Source organism: Callithrix jacchus, chromosome 7 (genome assembly GCF_049354715.1).
Source record: "Callithrix jacchus isolate 240 chromosome 7, calJac240_pri, whole genome shotgun sequence".
NCBI classification, from domain to species: domain Eukaryota; kingdom Metazoa; phylum Chordata; class Mammalia; order Primates; family Cebidae; genus Callithrix; species Callithrix jacchus.
In genome coordinates, this window is record NC_133508.1 from 123,784,444 (window position 1) to 123,805,384 (window position 20,941).

The following is a 20,941-nucleotide window of genomic DNA, read 5'->3' on the forward strand; positions in this document are numbered from 1 at the left end:
AACAGTATCAAAGGAAAGCAAATAAACACTTTGGGAAAAATGAATATTGTATTGGTACTATTAAGTATAAATTGATGATACTCTATTCATCCAAAGCCTCCAACTATACCCTACAATTGCCAAGGTTATGTTTACTACAATTCATAGCTATGGAGGACAACAGAAAAAAAAATCAATTACTACCTGTCAAACTATAATTTTTCCTGATTTTATTTCAATACAAACATACATCTATCTCTTTCCATTTAAAAAGCCATACCTCGCCTGTAATCCCAGCACTTTGGGAGGCCGAGGCGGGTGGATCACGAGGTCAAGAGATGGAGACTATCCTGGTCAACAAGGTGAAACCCCATCTCTACTAAAAATACAAAAATTAGCTGGGCATGGCAGCGCGTGCCTGTAGTCCCAGCGACTCGAGAGGCTGAGGCAGGAGAATTGCTTGAACCCAGGAGGTGGAAATTGCAGTGAGCCAAGATCACACCATTGCACTCCAGCCTGGTAACAAGAGCAAAACTCTCTCTCAAAAAAAAAAAAAGCCATACCTATCTGCATACTTTTTGTTTTATTATAGGAAAGAACTCCTGAAACTACTATCTATAGCCCTTGTTTTCAGATAAAGAAAACTAATTTTTTTTTTCTTTTTTAAGACAAAGTCTCACTCTGTCACCAGGCTGGAGTGCAGTGGCACAATCTCAGCTCCACCTCCCAGAGTTCAAGCAATTCTCCCGCAAGATTCTCCAGGCGAATCTCCTGGAAGCAATTCGCCTCCCAGGTTCAAGCAATTATCCTGTCTCAGCCTCCCAAGTAGCTGGGATTACAGGAGCATACCACCATGCCCAGCTAGTTTTTGTATTTTTAGTAAAGACAGGGTTTCACCATGTTGGCCAGGATAATCTTGATCTCTTGCCCTTCTGATCTGCCTGCCTCAGCCTCCCAAAGGGCTAAGATTACAGGCATAAGCCACTGCACCCAGCCTCAAAACTAAATATGTTCAAACATAATATTTTCATTCATCTCTCAGAGACACAACCATATTGACTAATGAGATCACTTAAAGAGAAAATGTAGGTTGAAAGGAGCAGTTTTATATGGCAGACCATAGCCAGGTCTGCCAGAGGCCCTACTGATGTAAACAAAATGGAACACAGAGCATGTAACAATGGTTTAAGATGGTGCAGAGTGAATTCCTCTCATAGAAGGAGGTAGGTGTTAAGTCCAAGTTTATAAGCATATGGTTTTCTTGTTCTTCCAATGGGTGGTTTTTTCATTTTTGAACAGGAATTTTTATGATCATAACTCAGCATCTGAAGAAACTAGAGAGGACCTGAAGAACAGCATCCACACATCTGCCTTCTTATCTCATGTAGCATTGGTAGGAAGTCTTTGCTATTTGGAAGTAAACAAAAATGAAAGCCATATAAGCTGAGTCCAGGGGTCCCTTTCAACAATCTTCAAACATAGATCTGGACCTGGCATAATGAATTTGGTGTGATTAGTAGGGCTGACAAAAAGGGCCTCGCAGTTTAAATTGGAAGTGGTAAAGGAGCAGGGGAAGAAGTAAGTAGGAGACTCCTGACTCTAGGAAAGTTTGACTTCCTCTCAAAGCATGCAGAAGAAAATGTGCAGAGGAAAATGAGCTGCGCACTAGGGCATTTGGTGACCAAGCTGTTGAGGCAAAAGGTCTATTGGCACTGTTAGCTCCTCTAACAGACTGGCACCTGTTCAGCCAGTGCTAATGGCTAGGGACATACAGAAGAAAATGCAGGAAAAGTATTAAGTGTAGAATACCTGGCTTTTTACCAAGAGGGGAATGAAGGCCTGAAATTCTATACTGGCCCAAGAAATAATATATAACAGTCAGATTTTCTTTATGTCCTTTCCACCCATTTATCCCATTACTCTGGAGGCAAAGCCTACCAGCCTGGTTATTTCCCTCTCTGATGTTCTAGTGCAATAGATAGATAGGCTGAGGTGGGTCCCAGTAGTGAACTCTCCCCTCCCAGGTCAGACTTTGATTTTGTCTATTCCCAGGTCTGCATCAAGTTGTTAATTATGAATTCTTAAGAATCAGAAAGATAACTAAATTGTTACCATTGTCGTAGTCAGTACAGGCTACATAATTTTTGCTGCTAACTGCGAAATGAAAATAAGAGGCCTTTGCTTTAAAATTAGTAAGAATTTCAAGACACCAACAGCAAAGCATTAAACCAAGTTCAGTGCCCTTCTAAGTACAGAGCTCCAAGCAACTGCACAGATGGCATGTACACAAAACCAGCCATGGCTGTAGTCCAGGATAAACTAGCGATTGTACCTACAGTATGGAGTCTGCGTGGGCTGTCCATTACAACGGCCTAGCAGCATTCATGGTCTAATACTTGATTTAGTTAATCATGAAGAAGTACCACATCTGAGAAGGTAAGCTTAGGCTCATCACCTCTCACAGGGAATCTGGCAACAGAAAATAAATCTAAGCTATTCCATTAAGAAAGAGAGGCAGCCCTGTGTGGGAGAGGACCAATCCTGTACAGACCTCAGAGACTCGAACATCTACAGTGTTCCTGAATAGAAAAAAAAAAACCTGTATCACCAGATATCCAAGTCAGTGATACTCCTGGAGGTGGGCAGTCTACAGTATCACAAGCTAAACACTTACCCCAGGGTCTCCCCAAGCTCTAGCACAGAGAGATGATACACATTCATAGCCCCAACTGCTCAGCTAGGACTGAGAGAACTGCCTTTGAATGCTTCTAGTTATACCACTGAGATGACTGCTGTCACAGGCCAGAGTTTCCCAGAAGAGTATGTGTAAGTGTGGGGACCCAAATTACAGTTTGATAAACATTCACACACGTATAAAATGGGATTAAGAGGAGTTCAACTCAAAGCAACACTGAAGTGATCCAGCCCTATTTGGAGCCAAAAGAAAAGTATGGTAGCTAGTTCCCAAAATAGTTTCCAAAGATCCACAACTCCAACTATTTGTAGCCTTACATAGAGCTGCATGAATCATGTGCCTTAATTAGCATAATATAGCAAAAATGATAGATGTTTCCATTTTACCTGACTTACCATATTAAAATACACCTACACTAATGAAGAGAGCACTGGAGAGGTTCCAAGAATACATGGAGAAGAAAAGAGGACTAATTAACTCTCCCTGTTTCCCAATCTCTAAATGATTCCATTTGCAGTCACCAAACCCTAAGCCTAACCAGCAAAAGAACCTCCCATTTAAGCCCAGATAACCAATAGAATCATGGAAAAAAGAAAATGATTGATGTTTTCAGCCACCAACTTTTGGGATGGTTTGGTCCACAGTGCTAGATTACCAAAATAACCAATAACTTTATTGGTCAGGGTTCCGTCAGGGAAATAGAACACTATAAGTATTACGGAGTAGGGAATTTATTTATTCTAAGAATTAGGAAGAGGAAGTAAAGCACTGAAGAAAGAAAATGGAAGATAAGAAAAAAAATCTAACAAGCCTATTTGAAATGCTGAGGTTTGTGTTGGGTATTTAATGTTGGTATCTAGGCATGTCCAAGAACTGGAATGGGACCATGAAAAGAGCCACTGTAGAAGTCTGTGGAAGACTGTTACCTGTGCATAACAAAATTTCTGTGGGTTTGTTGCCAAGAGTCTTGTTGTGGGCCTAGGATCACTGTCAGTCAGCAATGTCAGCATTCAGAAAGAAGAGTGAGAAATGGAGTAGAGAGGAGCATGGATGCCGGCCCATCTGCACCTGCTTCCTACCACCTCTTCTCATTTCTCCTGCAGACAGTTATGGCTGCTGTTTTAAATCTGCCTTCTACATTTTGTATGAATTATTTTTGACCAACTCTAACCCAGATTCATATGGTTCCTGAGAGATGTAGTTTCAGTTTATTCAGCTTGCCTCCGCAAAGTCACCATTACATTAAGTGAAATAAGCCAGACGTGAAAAGATCATATATTCTCATTTATAGGTGGAATCTAAAAACACCGTACATATAGAAGCAAAGAGTAGAATGGGGGTTACCAGAAGCTGAGGTGGGAGGAAGAAGTAAGTTTAAGAGGTCTACTGCACATCATGGTGATTATAGTTATAGCAATGTACTATATAATTGAAACTCACAAAAATAATAGATTTTAACTAACCAAAAAAAAAATTTGATGAGCTAATGCACATATTAAATAGCTTGATTTATCCATTCCACAATGTAGACATATACATACAGACTTACCATGTTTTACTAGATTTCACTTTATTGTGCTTCACAGATACTGTGTTTTTACAAACTGACAATGACAGTACTAATGGAATTGGGCTCTGATATTGGTAATTGCTACCTAGTGAAACAGAGTAACTCAACAGAACACACTTTGTTACAACAACTCAAAAAATTATTTTTTCATGTTTATATCCTAGTGAATTGAGACTGTTCAATAAACTGGTTTCATGGCAATGATACTCAATATCATCACTGCAAAACTTTGTAAGTTTTTGAAAAACAACAATGACAAACCCACTGCTATACAGACCTACTCTCTAGGCACCAAATTCCTAATTTGTCTTTCCACTTCCTTCCCTCTTACAGAGAACACTTTTGTTCACCTTACCATCATCCATCCTCCCTCCTTCCAGCAAATGTTTAGTCATTTCCTACACTGAACTTCTTATCAAGTCCTTGTCTTTCTCCCGAGTCATGTTCTTCTTACCATCACCCTCTACTTTCCTGGTGCCCAGCATTACTTGCTCACTGGTGCCTTACTGATTTCTCTATAGTTCTGCCTTTTCCTTTCACATAACCATGAATCTTATCTAGGGCTACCATATTACAGAACTTTAAGGGAATCCATGCAAACTATATTTTCTACTAATGGTGCCCCTAGAGTTTCCCAAAGCAGTTTCCATATCCTCATGTGGTATTCTTACTCTTTGAGCTGACACATGAAAAATAAGTATTCTTCATAAATGACTCTATATTGTTCCATGAAACAGGAAGTCATCTTAAAACCTTAGCATCTGTAATAGCATTTTAGTAAATATACCTGTTCAGATAATATTTGTTGCTAATTAATTGATTTATAATCCCAATACCCTGTTTTCTTTAATAAATCTATGTGATGATTAGCAAATTAGTTCCTGATGCATTTAACTCCATGAAGAATATAAGCAAAGTGCTACATATTTTATGTCCTGCTGTCTGTCATCATGTGGTGATTATAAACTAGGAAGTCGTTTTAGAGGCATATGGAAAAGACTGAACAGTAGGAGTTTGCTGACAAGAAAGTAGAACCATCACTTACTTAATACTTTGAAGTTCTATCTGGACTTGGAACTAAAAACAGTTAAAACCTTTTGCTTTTCTGAAAACATGCATCTATGTACAGCCTCTCAAATATATTTAGAACCTTAATCAGGCTTCCTTCATAGAACAAACCAGAACTCTCCAGATTCCAGAGAGCTCAGTGTCAGGAGATAATGCTATCTCAGGAAAGGAAGAAAGCCCACTATTGAGTATCTGTTGCTCCTTTAACTTATGCTCCACCACCATGAACATTCTCTCTTTCTCTCTTTTCTCTCTCTTTCATACACACACACACACACACACACACACACACACACACACACAATTTGAGCCAACCAGGGAAATTTAGGTGGTTCAGAGAACTGTTTGGATATAGGTTTGTCAATGTGGGTCAGGAAACAGTATAATTATATAAAACTAAATTCATTCTCTTCAACTATACCTTCTTCTGAATGTCCTATCTCAGTGAAAGAAAAGTACCTCATCAAATGTCCCAGATCAAGCTCACACTGCTGTGCTAGCTGAGAGAATTTCAAGTCAGTGGATCTTAGCTTGCTGGTCTTTGTGGGGGTGGAAACCACCCAGCCAGATCACTTAGCTCCCTGGCTTCAGCCCTCTTTTTCAGGGAAATGAGCAGTTCTCTCTCGCTGGTGTTCCAGGCATCTCTGGGGTACGAGAAAAAAAAATGTTAGATGGGTAGATTGCAAAAAGTTTTTCCCATTCTGTTGGTTGCCGATTCACTCTAATGATGGTTTCTTTTGCTGTACAGAAGCTCTGGATTTTAATTAGATCCAATTTGTCTATCTTGGCTTTTGTTGCCAATGCTTTTGGTGTTTTAGTCATGAAGTCCTTGCCTATGCCTATGTCCTGGATGGTTTTGCTTGTGTTTTCTTCTAGTGTTTTTATAGTATTAGGTTTTATGTTTAAATCTTTAATCCATCTGGAGTTAATTTTAGTGTAAGGTGACAGGTAGGGGTCCAGTTTCTGCTTTCTGCAATTGCTAGCCAGTTTTCCCAACACCATTTATTAAACATGGAGTCCTTTCCCCATTTGCTTGTTTTTGCCAGGTTTGTCAAAGATCAGATGGTTGTAGATATGTGGTGCTTCTTCTGGGGCTTCTGTTCTGTTTCATTGGTCTGTGTCTCTGTTTTGGTACCAGTACCATGCTGTTTTGGTTACTGTAGCCTTGTAGTATAGTTTGAAGTCCAACAGTGTGATACCTCTGGCTTTGTTCTTTCTGCTTAGGATTGTCTTGGCTATGTAGGCTCTCTTGTGATTCCATATAAAGTTTAAAGTGGTTTTTTCCAGTTCTGTGAAGAAGGTCATTGGTAGCTTATTGGGGATAGTGTTGAATCTATAGATTACTTTGGGCAGTATGGCCATTTTGGCAATATTAATTCTTCCTGACCATGAGCAGGGAATGTTTTTCAATCTGTTTGTGTCCTCTCTTATTTCATTGAGCAATGGTTTGTAGTTCTCCCTGAAGATGTCCTTTACATCCTTTGTTAGTTGTATTCCTAGGTATTTTATTCTCTTTGTAGCAATTGTGAATGGGAGTTCACTCTTGATTTGGCTCTCTGTCTGTTATTGATATATAGGAATTCTTGTGATTTCTGCATGTTGATTTTGTATCCTGAGACTTTGCTGAAGTTGCTTATCAGTTTGAGAAGACTTTGGGCTGAGATGATGGGGTCTTCTAGATATACAATCATGTCATCTGCAAATAGAAACAGTTTCACTTCCTCCTTTCCTATTAAATACCCTTTATTTCTTTTTCTTGCTTTATTTCTTTTATTTCTTGCTCTGGCTAGAAATTCCAGTACTAGATTGAATAGGAGTGGTGAAAGATGGCATCCTTGTCTAGTGCCAGATTTCAAAGGGAATGCTTCCAGTTTTTGCCCACTCAGTATGATACTGGCTGTAGGTTTGTCATATATAGCTTTTATCATTTTATGATATGTTCTGTCAATACCTAGTTTATTGAGAGTTTTAGCATGAAGGGCTGTTGAATTTTGTTGAAGGCCTTCTCTACATCTATTGAGATAATCACATGGTTTTTGTCTTTGATTCTGTTTATGTGATGGATTACATTTACGGATTTGCATATGTTGAACTAGCCTTGCCTCCCCGGGATGAAGCCTACTTGATCATGATGGATAAGCTTCTTGATGTGCTCTTGCCATCTGTTTGCCAGTATTTTATTGAAGATTTTTGGGCTAATAACCAGAATCTACAAACAACTAAAACAGATATACAAGAGAAAAACAACCCCATTCAAAAGTGGCAAAGGATATGAACAGACACTTTTCAAAAGAAGACATATATGAGGCCAACAAACATATGAAAAAATGCTCATCATCACTGGTCATTAGAGAAATGTAAATCAAAACCACATTGAAATACCATCTCACACCAGTTAGAATAGCAATCATTAAAAAATCTGGAGACAACAGATGCTGGAGAGGATGTAGAGAAATAGGAACACTCTTACACAGTTGGTGAGAGTGTAAATTAGTTCAACCACTGTGGAAGACAGTGTGGTGATTTCTCAAGGATCTAGAAACAGAAATTCCATTTGACCCAGCAATCTCATAACTGGGCATATACCCAAAGAACTATAAATCATTCTACTATAAAGACACATGCACATGTATGTTCACTGCAGCACTGTGTACAATAACAAAGACCTGGAACCAACCCAAATGCCCATTAATGATACACTGGACCAGGAAAATGTGGTACATATATACTGTGGAATGCTATGCAGCCATAAAAAACGATGAGTTCGTGTCCTTTGTAGGGACTTGGATGAATCTGGAATCCATCATTGTCAGCAAACTGACACAAGAACAGAAAGGCAAACACTGCATGTTCTCACCATAGGTGGGTGTTGAACAATGAGAAAACATGGACTCAGAGAGAGGAGCATCACACACTGGGGGCAGTTGGGGGGGATAGGAGAGAGACAGCAGGGGGTGGGGAGGGATAACATGGGAGAAATGCCAGATATAGTATGCACCTAAAGTTAAATAAATAAATTCCAAAAATAATAAAATCTCAGTTTTAAAATGAAAAATATTTTTTTAAAATGTTGTGACTAAAATGGCTGCCAAGTTTTGTGCTGGAAACCCAGGGCACTGGTGTTGTAGGCACTGGAAGGAATCACCTGGTCTGTGGGTTGTGAAAAGCGCAGTAGCTGAGCCAGAGTGCCAGGAAAAGTCCCTAATGGCTTCCCTCAGATTGGAGAGGGAGAAATAGGAATGCTTTTACACTGTTGGTGGGAGTGTAAATTAGTTCAACCATTGTGGAAGACAGCGTGGTGATTCTTTAAAATTCTAGAAATAGAAATGCCATTTGACCCAGCAATCCCATTACTGGGTTTATACCCAAAGGATTATAAATCATTCTATTATAAAGACACATGCACACGTATGTTTATTGTGGCACTGTTACAATAGCAAAGACTTGGAACCAACCCAAATGCCTACCAGTGATAGACTGGGTAAAGAAAATGTGGCACATATTCACCATTGGATACTATGCAGCCATAAAAAAGGAGTAGTTCATGTCCTTTGCAGGGACATGGATAAAGCTGGAAACCATCATTCTTAGCAAACTGACACAAGAACAGAAAACCAAACACACTTCATGTTCTCACTCATAAGTGGGTGTTGAACAATGAGAACACATGAACACAGGGAGGGAAACATCACACACTGGAGCCTATGGAGGGTGAGGGGTTAGGGGAGGGATAGCAGTGGGTGAGGGGACAGGGGAAAAATAGCATTAGGAGAAATACCTAATGTAGGTGACAGGGTGATGGATGCATGGCATATGTATACCTATGTAACAAATCTGCACATTCTGCACATGTATACCAGAACTAAAATTGTAATAATAAAAATAAACCGCTGTATAAGACGTGATTTTAGAAGTATTTGGCTGACATTTAAAATGCTATTTAAGGCTGAGTATGGTAGCTCATGCCTGTAATCCCAGCACTTTGGGAGGCCAAGACAGGTAGATCACCTGAGCTCAGGAATTTGAAATCAGCTTAGGCAGTATGGCAAAGCCCTATCTCTACTAAAAATACAAAAAAAGAAAAAAGAGAGAAAGAGAGAGAGAAAAAAGAAAGAAAGAAAAGAAAAGAGACAGGAAACGTACTTCACCATCCAGTCATTCAAATCAGAGACCAGGAGGCCATTTCTTGACCCTCCAATTTCTTCACCATTTATGTCAAATCAGTGAATGAGTCTTGTCTGTGAACTCTCCTTAACCCATATCTTTTCCCCATTCCTCTTGAGTGACTGCCTCAATCAGTCTCCATCATCTTCTTCTGAAAAAGATGGTCCCTAACTGGTCTCTCTTTTCAGTCTATCCTTCCCACTCCATACTCCCCACAATATTCCCACAGAATAATTTGACCAAAACCAAAATAGTTACCACACTGCTTTCAAGATAAGGTATAAATGCCACAAAGGCAGAGACTTTGCCTACTGTATTCACTTCTTCTTGCCAGGCACCTTGTATGATGGCTAATATTTGTCAAATGAATGACTGCAAAGCCCACCATCATTTGGCCCTAGCTTCCACTTCCACATCTCTTATTATACCATCCCCACTGATCTGCCAGCTGTAATCAGTCAAAGACTTTCAGTTTCCCCAAAAGTCCGCACAGTTTTATATTTCTGGGCCTTTGTCAGAAATGCCATACTTTACCATTCCTTCTTTACTTCTTCTTCTTGACTCCACCCTCTTCAGCTGCCCTTTCTGCCTCCTAACCACATTCCCCTTCTTCAAAGTCCCATTTCTACTGCCTCTCCTCATTCCTTCCCTCACACTCAGACAGAACACTCCCCCTTTTGTGTCCCAGTCTTCATACAGAATTCTGACACCCAAATGCAGTTATTTGTTTACTATCTGACATTGAGCCCTAACTCCTAATCCCTCTCAAGTATATAGTAAACACTTTGGAAAATGGGACTACATTCTGGGAAGACAGAGTAAAAAAAGAGAGAAAAATGGAGTGCAGAATATTCTGATACACACATACAAGTACAGAGACATTCCTATTATTGCTTCTTTACTCTCTATATCCAGTCAGTCACCAAGTCTTGTCAATTCTTAATATCTTTAAAAGACTTCCACCTGTCTCTAACACTAGTTCATGCCCCCAGCATCTCTTACCTATATTCCCTACAAAACCCTTTTCCAAACAGCCATTGTGAACCATTGTGAAGACTGTGCCCTGGCTGAAAACACTCATCCATGGAGGGCAGGAGGGAGTGAGGCCTGAAATACCATCCAAACTCAGCTCCCAGAATCAGGGGGGCACTACCGGATCATTAGTATGCCCAGAGGTGGCACATTTTTCTAATTTACAAGTTGTTTTCCTAATTCACACAAGATATATATGCTAATAATGCAAGCCTGTTTCCAACCACTAATTACTTTGCAGCTGAAGTATTTCTAAAGTGCAAATATGATCCTGTCGCACTCCTATTTAAAACCTTCGAATGACTTTCCTTTACACTCAAGGTGATGTAACCACAGACCCAATTCAGTCTGGTTTACCTTTGTTAGTAACAAAAGGATGAGTTGCTTTGCAGTGCCATGGATCCCCAGGCTGCATGTCATGTAACATGAACATGTCTAGATGAACCAAGCATGTCTGATTCAAGACCCTAAAGCCAGCAGAATAGAAAAACCAACCACAGGTGGAAACTAAGTATATGAGTCAAGGAACAAGGATGCAATTAAGAAGTAATGAGAAACCTGTTTTGTTTCATTACAGACTTAAAAGCCAAAAACCCATCACCGCCCCTTGCATGACCCAGACAGCTCACTCCTCATTGCATTTTCCTACCCTTCCCATTGTTATTCTCATACTAGAATACGTGGCCTCACACCCCCACTTAGGGAGATGGATTTAAACTTGCCTAATGTCTCTTTACCAGTCGACTCTCAATAATGCTTTTTTCTTCACTTTTCTCATAAGCCAGTGCCATAGTATTAGCTTCTATGAACATCAGGCAAGAAAATCCTTGCTTGATTCCAGTGAAGTCTAAACCCTGTGGTATGATTAATGATGCTTTTCATCTTGCACATCCAGCTTACTTCAGTTTCATGTCTCACAACTTCTCACCTTATATACTGGGCTCTATCCACCCTGGACCACTTCTAGTTCCTTGAATACATTACAGTAACTCTCATTCCAAGGCTGTGAGGTGCTTTTCATTCTCTATAAATGCCCTCTTCTCTATCCTTCCACTTCCACATCCTGCAGTCACTGAATAACTACTCATGCTCATTCTCAGGTCTTTGGAGTCACTCCTCCTGGAAAGCATCCCCTAATTCCTCCAACCTCTTGCCCCGGTGGGTTAAGCTCCTCTTACCTTACCTAATTCTCACCCCACCCCTGGGTTTCATATTAACTCTCTGTCTCGTAACTACCATCTACTTTTCCTTATTACCCTCCAGAGGGTGAGATTCTTGAGGGTAGAAGACAAGCTCTTATTCATCATCATATCCCCAATGCCCATCACCAAGCTCAATAAATGCTTGTTAAATTAAAACATGGAATCTGCCTTTTCCCAAATATCAGTTTTAATGAATCAATCACGAAGCTGACAAAAGGACCACAAAAACTAACCACTTTTTATATTGTTTGGAATAGTTTCAGAAGGAATGGTACCAGCTCCTCTTACATCTTGTAGAATTTGGCTGTGAACCCATCTGGTCCTGGACTTTTTTTGGTGTTAGGCTATTAATTACTGCCTCAACTTCAGACCTTGATATTGGTCTATTCATGGATTCAATTTCTTCCTGGTTTAGTCTTGGGTGGGTGTAAATGTCCAGGAGTATATTCATTTCTTCTTGATTTACTGGTTTATATGCATAGATAGAGGCGTTTGTAGTAATCTCTGATGGTAGTTTGTATTTCTGTGGAATTGGTGGTGATATCCCCTTCATCATTTCTTTCACATTTATTTGATTCATCTCTCTCTTCTTTTTTATTAGTCTGGCTAGCAGTCTATCTATTTTGTTGATCTTTTCAAAACACTAGCTCCTAGATTTATTGATTTTTTTGAAGGGTTTTTTGTCTGTCTATCTTCTTTAGTTCTGTTCTGATCTTAGTTATTTCTTGTCCTCTGCTAGCTTTTGAGTTTGCTTAATCATGCTCCTCTAGTCCTTTTAATTGTGGCATTAGGGTGTTGATTTTAGATCTTTCCTTGCTTCTGATGTGGGCATTTAGTGCTATAAATTTTCCTCTAGACACTGCTTTAAATGTGTCCCAGAGATTCTGGTACATTGTGTCTTCATTCTCATTGATTTTGAAGAACATCTTTATTTCTGCCTTCATTTCATCATTGATCCAGTAGTCATTCAGGAGCAGCTTGTTCAATTTCCATGTAGTTGTGCAGTTTTGAGTGAGTTTCTTAATCCTGAGTTCTAATTTGATTGCACTGTGGTCTGAGACACTGTTATGATTTCTGTTCTTTTGCATTTGCTGAGAAGTGATTTACTTCCAATTATGTGGTCAGTTTTAAAGTGCAATGTGGTGCTCAGAAGTATATTCTGTGGATGTGGGGTGGAGAGTTCTGTAGACGTCTGTTAGGTCTGCTTGGTCCAGAGCTAAGTTTAAGTCCTGAATATCCTTGTTAATTTTCTGTCTTGTTGATCTGTCTAATGTTGACAGTAGAGTGTTAAAGTCTCCCACTATTATTGTGTGGGAGTCTAAGACTCTTCGTAGGTCATTCAGAACTTGCTTTCTGTATCTGGGTGCTTCTGTAATGGGTGCATATATATTTAGAATAGTTAGCTCTTCTTGTTGCATTGATCCCTTTACCATTATGTAATGCCCTTCTTTGTCTCTTTTGATCTTTGTTGGTTTAAAATCTGTTTTATCAGAGACTAGGATTGCAACCCCTGCTTTTTTTGCTCTTCATTTGCTTGGTAAGTCTTCCTCCAACTCCTTATTTTGAGCCTATGTGTGTCTTTGCATGTGAGATGGGTCTCCTGAATACAGCACACTGTAGAGTCTTGACTTTATCCAATTTGCCAGTCTGGACTTTTAATTGGGACATTTAGCCCATTTACATTTAAGGTTAATATTCTTATGTGTGAATTTGATCCTGCCATTTTGGTGCTAGCTGGTTGTTTTGCTCATTAGTTGATGCAGTTTCTTCAAAGTGTAGATGGTCTTTGCAATATGGTATGCTTTTGCAGTGGCTGATACTGGTTGCTTGTTTCCATGTTTAGTGCTTTCTTCAGGAACTCTTGTAAGGCTGGCCTGGTGGTGATAAAATCTCTCAGCAGTTGCTTGTCTGTAAAGGATTTTATTTGTCCTTCACTTATGAAGCTCAGTTTGGCTGGATATGAAATTCTGGGTTGAAAGTCCTTTTCTTTAAGGATGTTGAATATTGGCCCACACTCTCTTCTGGTTTGTAGGTTTTCCGCTGAGAGATCTGCTGTGAATCTGATGGACTTCCCTTTGTGGGTAACTCAACCTTTCTCTCTGGGTGCCTTTAGCACTTTTTTCTTCATTTTAACCCTGGTGAATCTGACTTTTATGTGCCTTTGGGTTGCTCTTCTCAAGAAATATTTTCGTGGTGTTCTCTGTATTTCCTGAATTTGAATGTTGGCCTGCCTTGCTGGGTTGGGGAAGTTCTCCTGGATACTATCCTGAAGAGTGTTTTCCAGCTTGGTTTCATTCTTCCCATCACATTCAGATACTAGGTACACCAGTCAAATGTAGATTTGGTCTTTCCACATAATTCCATATTTATTGAAGGCTTTGTTCATTTCTTTTCATGCTTTTTTCTCTAATCTTTCCTTTTCTCTTTATTTCATTGAGTTGATCTTCAATCTCTGATAGCCTTTCTTCTGCTTGGTCGATTCTGCTATTGAAACTTGTATATGCTTCTGAAGTTCTTTTGCTGTGTTTTTCATCTCCATCAAGTCATTTATGTTCACCTCTATGCTGGTTATTCTAGTCAGCATTTCTTCTAACCTTTTTTCAAGGTTCTTAGTTTCCTCACATTGAGTTAGAGCATGCTCCTTTAGCTTGGAGAAGTTTGTCATTACCCACCTTCTGAATCCTGCTCTGTCAATTGGACAAACTCATTCTCCATCCAGTTTTGTTCCCTTGCTGGTGAGGAGTTGTGATCCCTTGGAGGAAAAGAGGCATTCTGGTTTTTGGTGATTTCATCCTTTTTGTGCTGGTTTCTTCCCATCTTTGTGGATTTTTCTACCTTTGGTCTTTGAAGTTGGTGACTTTTGGATGTGGACTTTGAGTGGATGTCCTTTCTGTTGATGTTAAAACTATTTCTTTTTGTTTTTCAGTTTTCTATCTAACTGAAATTGCTGTATTCAGGCCCCTCTGCTGCAGGTCTGCTGGAAGTCCGCTCCAGGCCCTGCTTCCTGGGAATCACCTGTGGGGGCTGCAGAACAGCAAAGATTGCTGCCCATTCCTTTTTCAGGTAGCTTCGTCCCTGAAGGGTACTCACCAGATGTCAACATCATCCTGATACCAAAACCTGGCAGAGACACAACTAAAAAAGAAAACTTCACCCAGCCATCCCATTACTGGCTATATATCCAAAGGATTATAAATCATTCTACTATAAGGACACATACACGCAAATGTTCACTGCAGCACAGTTTACAATAGCAAAGACCTGGAACCAACCCGAATGCCCATCGATGATAGACTGGACAGGGAAAATGTGGCACATATACACCATGGAATATTATGCAGCCATCAAAAATGATGAGTTCATGTCCTTTGTAGGGACATGGATGAACCTGGAAACCATCATTCTCAGCAAACTGACACAAGAACAGAAAATCAAGCACCACATGTTCTCACTCACAGGCGGGTGTTGAAAAATGAGAACACGTGGACACAGGGAGGGGATCACTACACACTGGGGTCTGTTGGGGGGAAATAGGAGAGGGACAGTGGGGGGTGGGGAGTTGGGGAGAGATAGCATGGGGAGAAATGCCAGATATAGGTGAAGCGGAGGAAGGCAGCAAATCACACTGCCACATGTGTACCTATGCAACAATCTTGCATGTTTCTTCACATGTACCCCAGTGCATGTAAAATGCAATAAAAAAAAAAGAAAAGAAAATTTCAGACCAATATCTAGGATGAACATTGATGTGAAAATTCTCAATAAAGTACTGACAAAGCAAATCCAACAGCACATCAAAAAGCTGATCCATCATGATCAAGTAGGCTTCATCTTGGGGATGCAAGGCTGGTTCAACATGTGCAAATCTATAAACGTAATCCATCACATAAACAAAACCAAAGACAAAAACCACATGATTATCTCAAAGATGCAGAGAAGACCTTCAACAAATTTCAACAGCCTTTTATACTAAAAACTCACAATAAACTAGGGATAGCAGGGGGTGGGGAGATTGGAGAGGGATAACATTAGGAGAAATACCTAATGTAGATGATGGGGGCATGGATGCAGCAAACCCCCATGGCACATGTATACCTACGTAACAAACCTGCATAATCTGCACATGTATCCCAGAACTTAAAGTATAATAATAATAATAATAATTAACAATTTTACTGTATGAGCTTAAGCAGGAAAACAATTTTATATCTATAGACAGGAATGCTGAGTCATTCCACTTAAATTAAGGCAAAAGGATCTTGAACTATAGCCTCATTGTTACTGCAACTACAAACTTTGGCTTCACATTTCCTCTTCATCTCCCCATCAGCCTCTATTTAGGTCAATTCTAATTTTATATGAATTTTCTTCTGCCTAATAGGTCTCTTCAACACCAATTCCTCCAACGCCCCTGTTTATATCTGCCAAGAACATTAGTCCTTCAAATCAATTACAAAGATATCAAGGCCAGACTCATTCAAATGCAGCTAAAAACTTAGTGCACACTTGAGAAATACAGTCTTTTCCTATCTGGCTATGTCAGCCTGTCACACGTCTATACTCCTACCTAAACATCAGCACTGATGTACCAGGTGCCTGCATTCAAACCCAGAAGTCATTTTTTCTTTGAACTTGATGTTCCTTCCACTTGATTACTAATTACTGACTCTTTTTTTTTCAGATATCAATTTATCTCTTCGGAGAGACCTTCTCTGTCAACCTAATCTTAAGCAACAACTCAGTCACCACCATAATTTTTAAAATAAAATTCTCTGTAGAGCATTTAACACTAGCTGATATTTTAAGTTTTAATGGAATGTTAGAATGTTTATTGTTTATCTTTCCCACTGGAATATAAGTTCCATAAGAGCAGTGACTTGTTAGTTTTGTTCACTTCATGAACTAGAACTAGACAAGGCTATATAATAAATTAGCAATTAATAATGTTGAGTGAATGAGAAGATAATAGAATATGAACTAAATATTTCATCCATGCTGTCTTAGATGGAGGCATAGAATTGGGCCAAGGAGAGGTATTTAAATTATTTGTTATATAATATCTTGTTTATATCATTTTCTACCTTTTCTCTGGGGCTTTGTACATGCAAACCTTGGCTTCTGTCATTTGCTACATGAATTTTCACAAAGCAAATACAATCATGTAACCAAGGCTGATCTCAAGAAAAGAACAGTACCAATATTCCAGGTGCTCCCTTTCATCTCTCTTCCAGTTATCATCTCCTATATAAGATAATGTCAAGTTGAAGTCAAGTTATCTTGGCTTCGAATAGCAGAGATTGTTTCTGCTTGCTTATACACTTTAGGGAAGTGGAATCATATAGTACATATTCATTGCTGATTGGCTTCATTTACTCAAATATGTATGTGAGATTCATCGACATTGCTGTGTGCAGTGGTATTTTATTGATGCTCATTACACTAGTGTACAACTTTTAAAGTTCAACCCCCATTAACATATTAAAACATAAATTCATTTTTAATACTCATATTAATAACAAAATTTATATAAGGAAATTTAGATTCACTTCAATTCTTTACTCTTTTAAGATAATTTTCTCTATGATGAAATTCTTACAGCAAAAAACTTTTTTTCAAGTTTTTAAATTCATATTGACAGCTTATTCACAAGAAAATATTAACAATTCATTTTATTATCAAATATATAAGCCGGTACTTGCCTTCCAAATTTCTTCAGAAAATGTGGATGTTACTGTCCTTTTAAAAATTCGTGTCACTTAATAATTTAAAATATGATATTTTATTGATCTTTTTAACTTCTTTTTTTTTTTTGAGACGGTGTTTCGCTCCTGTTACCCAGGCTGGAGTGCAATGGCGTGATCTCGGCTCACCGCAACCTACGCTTCCTGGGTTCAGGCAATTCTCCTGCCTCAGCCTCCTCAGTAGCTGGGATTACAGGCACGCACCACCATGCCCAGCTAATTTTTGTATTTTTAGTAGAGATGGGGTTTCACCTTGTTAACCAGGATGGTCTCAATCTCTTGACCTTGTGAGGCCGCCTCGGCCTCCCAAAGTGCTGGGATTATAGGCGTGAACCACCGCACCTGGCCTTAACTTCTTTACTTACTAATGAATGTGTGGTTTTCCATGTTTATTGGCTGGTTTTGTTTATTTTATGAATAACCATTTATGTCTGATTCATTTTTTAAGTGGAGTATTCATCTTTTTTATTGATTGATTGAGCAAAAGTCAATCCTTGATCTACTCAGTTTTCCTAAGACTGGTTCCATTTTGATAAATTGTATTTGCCTAGAGAATTGTCCATTTTACTGAGGTTTAGTAATGAAAGCTCAGTGGCATCTTGTGATTCTGATTTGCATTCTTTTAATGACTAATTCAATTAGATTTTTAAATGGATTAGCAACATTTTAAAATTCTTTTCTGAATCTGACTTTAATTCTTGAGATTTGATTAGATCTTTCATACATAATTATTAGAAAAGTTTCAAGTGTTTACATATATACAGGATACATTCTGTGATCAAAAGTTTTATTTTTCATTTTCTTTAACAATAAAATACAGATTAGAGAGCAATATAATTCAAATGTGTCACTTTGCCCTTTTGATTTAGCTCCTCCAAAGGACCATGCAAGCATTTTCTTGCCCACACTTTCCAACCCTGCGAGCTCCATTGAAAAGGAAGTCCTTTTAACAGAGAATTGTGAAAAGAAAGACTTCTACTAGATGTAGGAAAAGGAACGAGGTGTCAGTAAATGTCAGTGAAGGAGACAGATTGGTGGGATAAATAAAAAATGAGGAAGGCTTTAGAGCTTGGGACCAGGAAATGAAAATGTGGAATTATTAGAATGTTTTCCTAAGGCCATGAAACAAACAAAAAAAATTAAAATAGTGTTCTTGCTATTAAAATAAGTTTTTTAAAGTCCAGTTTTATTTACAAAAAGACATTGAACATAGAGGCAAGATTCTATTCTGCAAAATAAAGAATAAGATTTTTAAAACATATTATCGTTGCATTTTTTCTCAAGAGAGAAATTGGGTTTTAATGAGGATATACATATGAAAATGGAACCTCTTAAATACTGGGATGTATCACTTAAAGATCATATGAAGAATCTGAAGAGCATATGAAGAGATTGTGATTAAAAAATTAAATCTGAGATGATTTAAATGTGATTCAAGTTACAAGTGGAGGCTAAAATGAGGGTTTTTAAATATAAATTGTAACTATTCAGATGAAAATTTTAAAGTTGTTTAGGATAAGTGCTACTGGCAACGTTGCTTTTTATAAGAGTTTTATAGAAAAACAAATATGTATCAATAAATGGATTAATAATCATTGATCCATTAATTCATTCCGTGAAAATTTAATTATTTGCATTCAATGTATAATCAGAAAGTATGTATTTAAATCTTAGAAGCAATGCTTCTTAACTCTATGCCAGCTTTTTCTTTAAATTTGTAAAGTAAGGTAAAAAAACACTTATTTTACAGTATTTTGAGGATCAACTTATAGATAACACATATAAATTTCCTAGCATAGGACTGAGCAAATAGTAAATAGAAACATAAGTTATCCTTCCCAGTCTTCCTAACTGTAATATTATGATAGTACCTTTTTTTTTTCCAGAAATGTATACATGGAGAATAATGTAAAGTAGTTACTGCATCTATCAAAATGCGTGGCAGCTCAATAGTAAGAATTCAATCATTCTTTTATTCTTTCCTGACTTCCTGCCATTTAATTTCCATATCAACAATATTTGCTTAGCATCTACTATCTGCACTAGGTCCTAAGCCATGAGGGTAAACAAGGCAAATGTGATTTCTGCCCTCAAAGAATGTATAATCTTGATTTGAGCGGAAGAAAGATTAATTAATTAATTAATTACAATTGATTGTAGGAGGAAGAAAAAGCCTTCACTATGAATTCAGCTGACTTTTAACTTTGTCAATGCTAGGTACTGGAAATACAAACGTTATGTGTATTTGCTTTAATTTCCTTTGGAAAACTAGCCCATTTACACACCGCAGTGACATCCTAATCCCTCAGCACTACCTGTCATTTGTGTTCTGTTGTTCATGTATACATTTTATCCTTCTTGGCTTTCAGAAAAAGATGAATGTCTGCTGATGACTATTTTGCTATAGCAGTATTCACATTTACGAAGTCCAAATGGTAAATGGTTGATTACTATAGTTCAAGTGGAAGGGTGCATTCTTGGCAAATAGAATGTGACCCCCCACAAAAAAAGGAAATGATAATGTGTTAGGCCATTCTTGCATTGCTATAAAGAAATACCTGGAACTTGGTACTTTTTAAGAAAAAAGGTTTAATTGGCTCACAGTTCTGCAGGCTGTAGAGGAAGCATATTGTTGAGATCTGCTTCTAGGGAGATCTCAGAAAGCTGACAATCATGATAGAAGGCAATGGGGAGTAGGCATATCACATGACAGGAGTGGGAGCAAGGAGGCAGGGAAGTGCCACACACTTTCACCAGATCTCATGAGAACTAACTCACTACCATGAGGACAGCACCAAGCCATGCAGGATCTGCTCTCACAACCCAGTTGGTTCCTACCAGGCTCCACCTCCAACTCCGGGGATTATATTTCAACATGATATTTGGCAGGGAAATATATCCAAACTACATCATTTCACTCCTGTCTCCCCAAACTTCATGTCCTCCTCACATTGCAAAATACAGTCATGCTTTCCCAATAGTCCCCCAAAGTCCTAACTCATCCCAGCATTAACTCAGAACTCCAAGTCCAAAGACTCATATGGAAACGAGTTCCTTCCATCTATGAGCCTGTAAAGTCAAACAGGTTATTTACTTCCACAATACAATGGGGATACAAGTATTGGATAAACATTTCTGTTCCTAAAGGGATTAACTGGCCAAAAACAGAAACTACAAGCCTCACACAAGTCTGAAACCCAGCAGGGCCATCATTAAATCTTTTTTTTTTTTTTTTTTTTTTTGGAGACTAAGTTTTTGCTTTTATTGCCCAGGCTGGAGTGCAGAGGCATGATCTCAGCTCACTGCAACCTCCACCTCCTGGGTTCAAGTGACTCTCCTGCCTCAGCCTCTCAAGTAACTGGGATTACAGGCACCGGCCAACACACCCAGCTAATTTTTTCTATTTTTTTTTTTTTAGTAGAGATGGGGTTTTGCCATGTTGGGCAGGTTGTTCTCAAACTTCTGACCTCCGGTGATCTGCTAATCTCAG

At 38.6% G+C, this 20,941-nt stretch overlaps 1 long non-coding RNA gene across 6 annotated transcripts in view; it reads right to left on the reverse strand.

The window, feature by feature from the left end:
- Positions 1-20,941, reverse strand: part of LOC128928210 (uncharacterized) — a 188,240-nt gene that overhangs the window by 136,203 nt on the left and 31,096 nt on the right. The gene's annotated exons all lie outside the window — the stretch shown is intronic.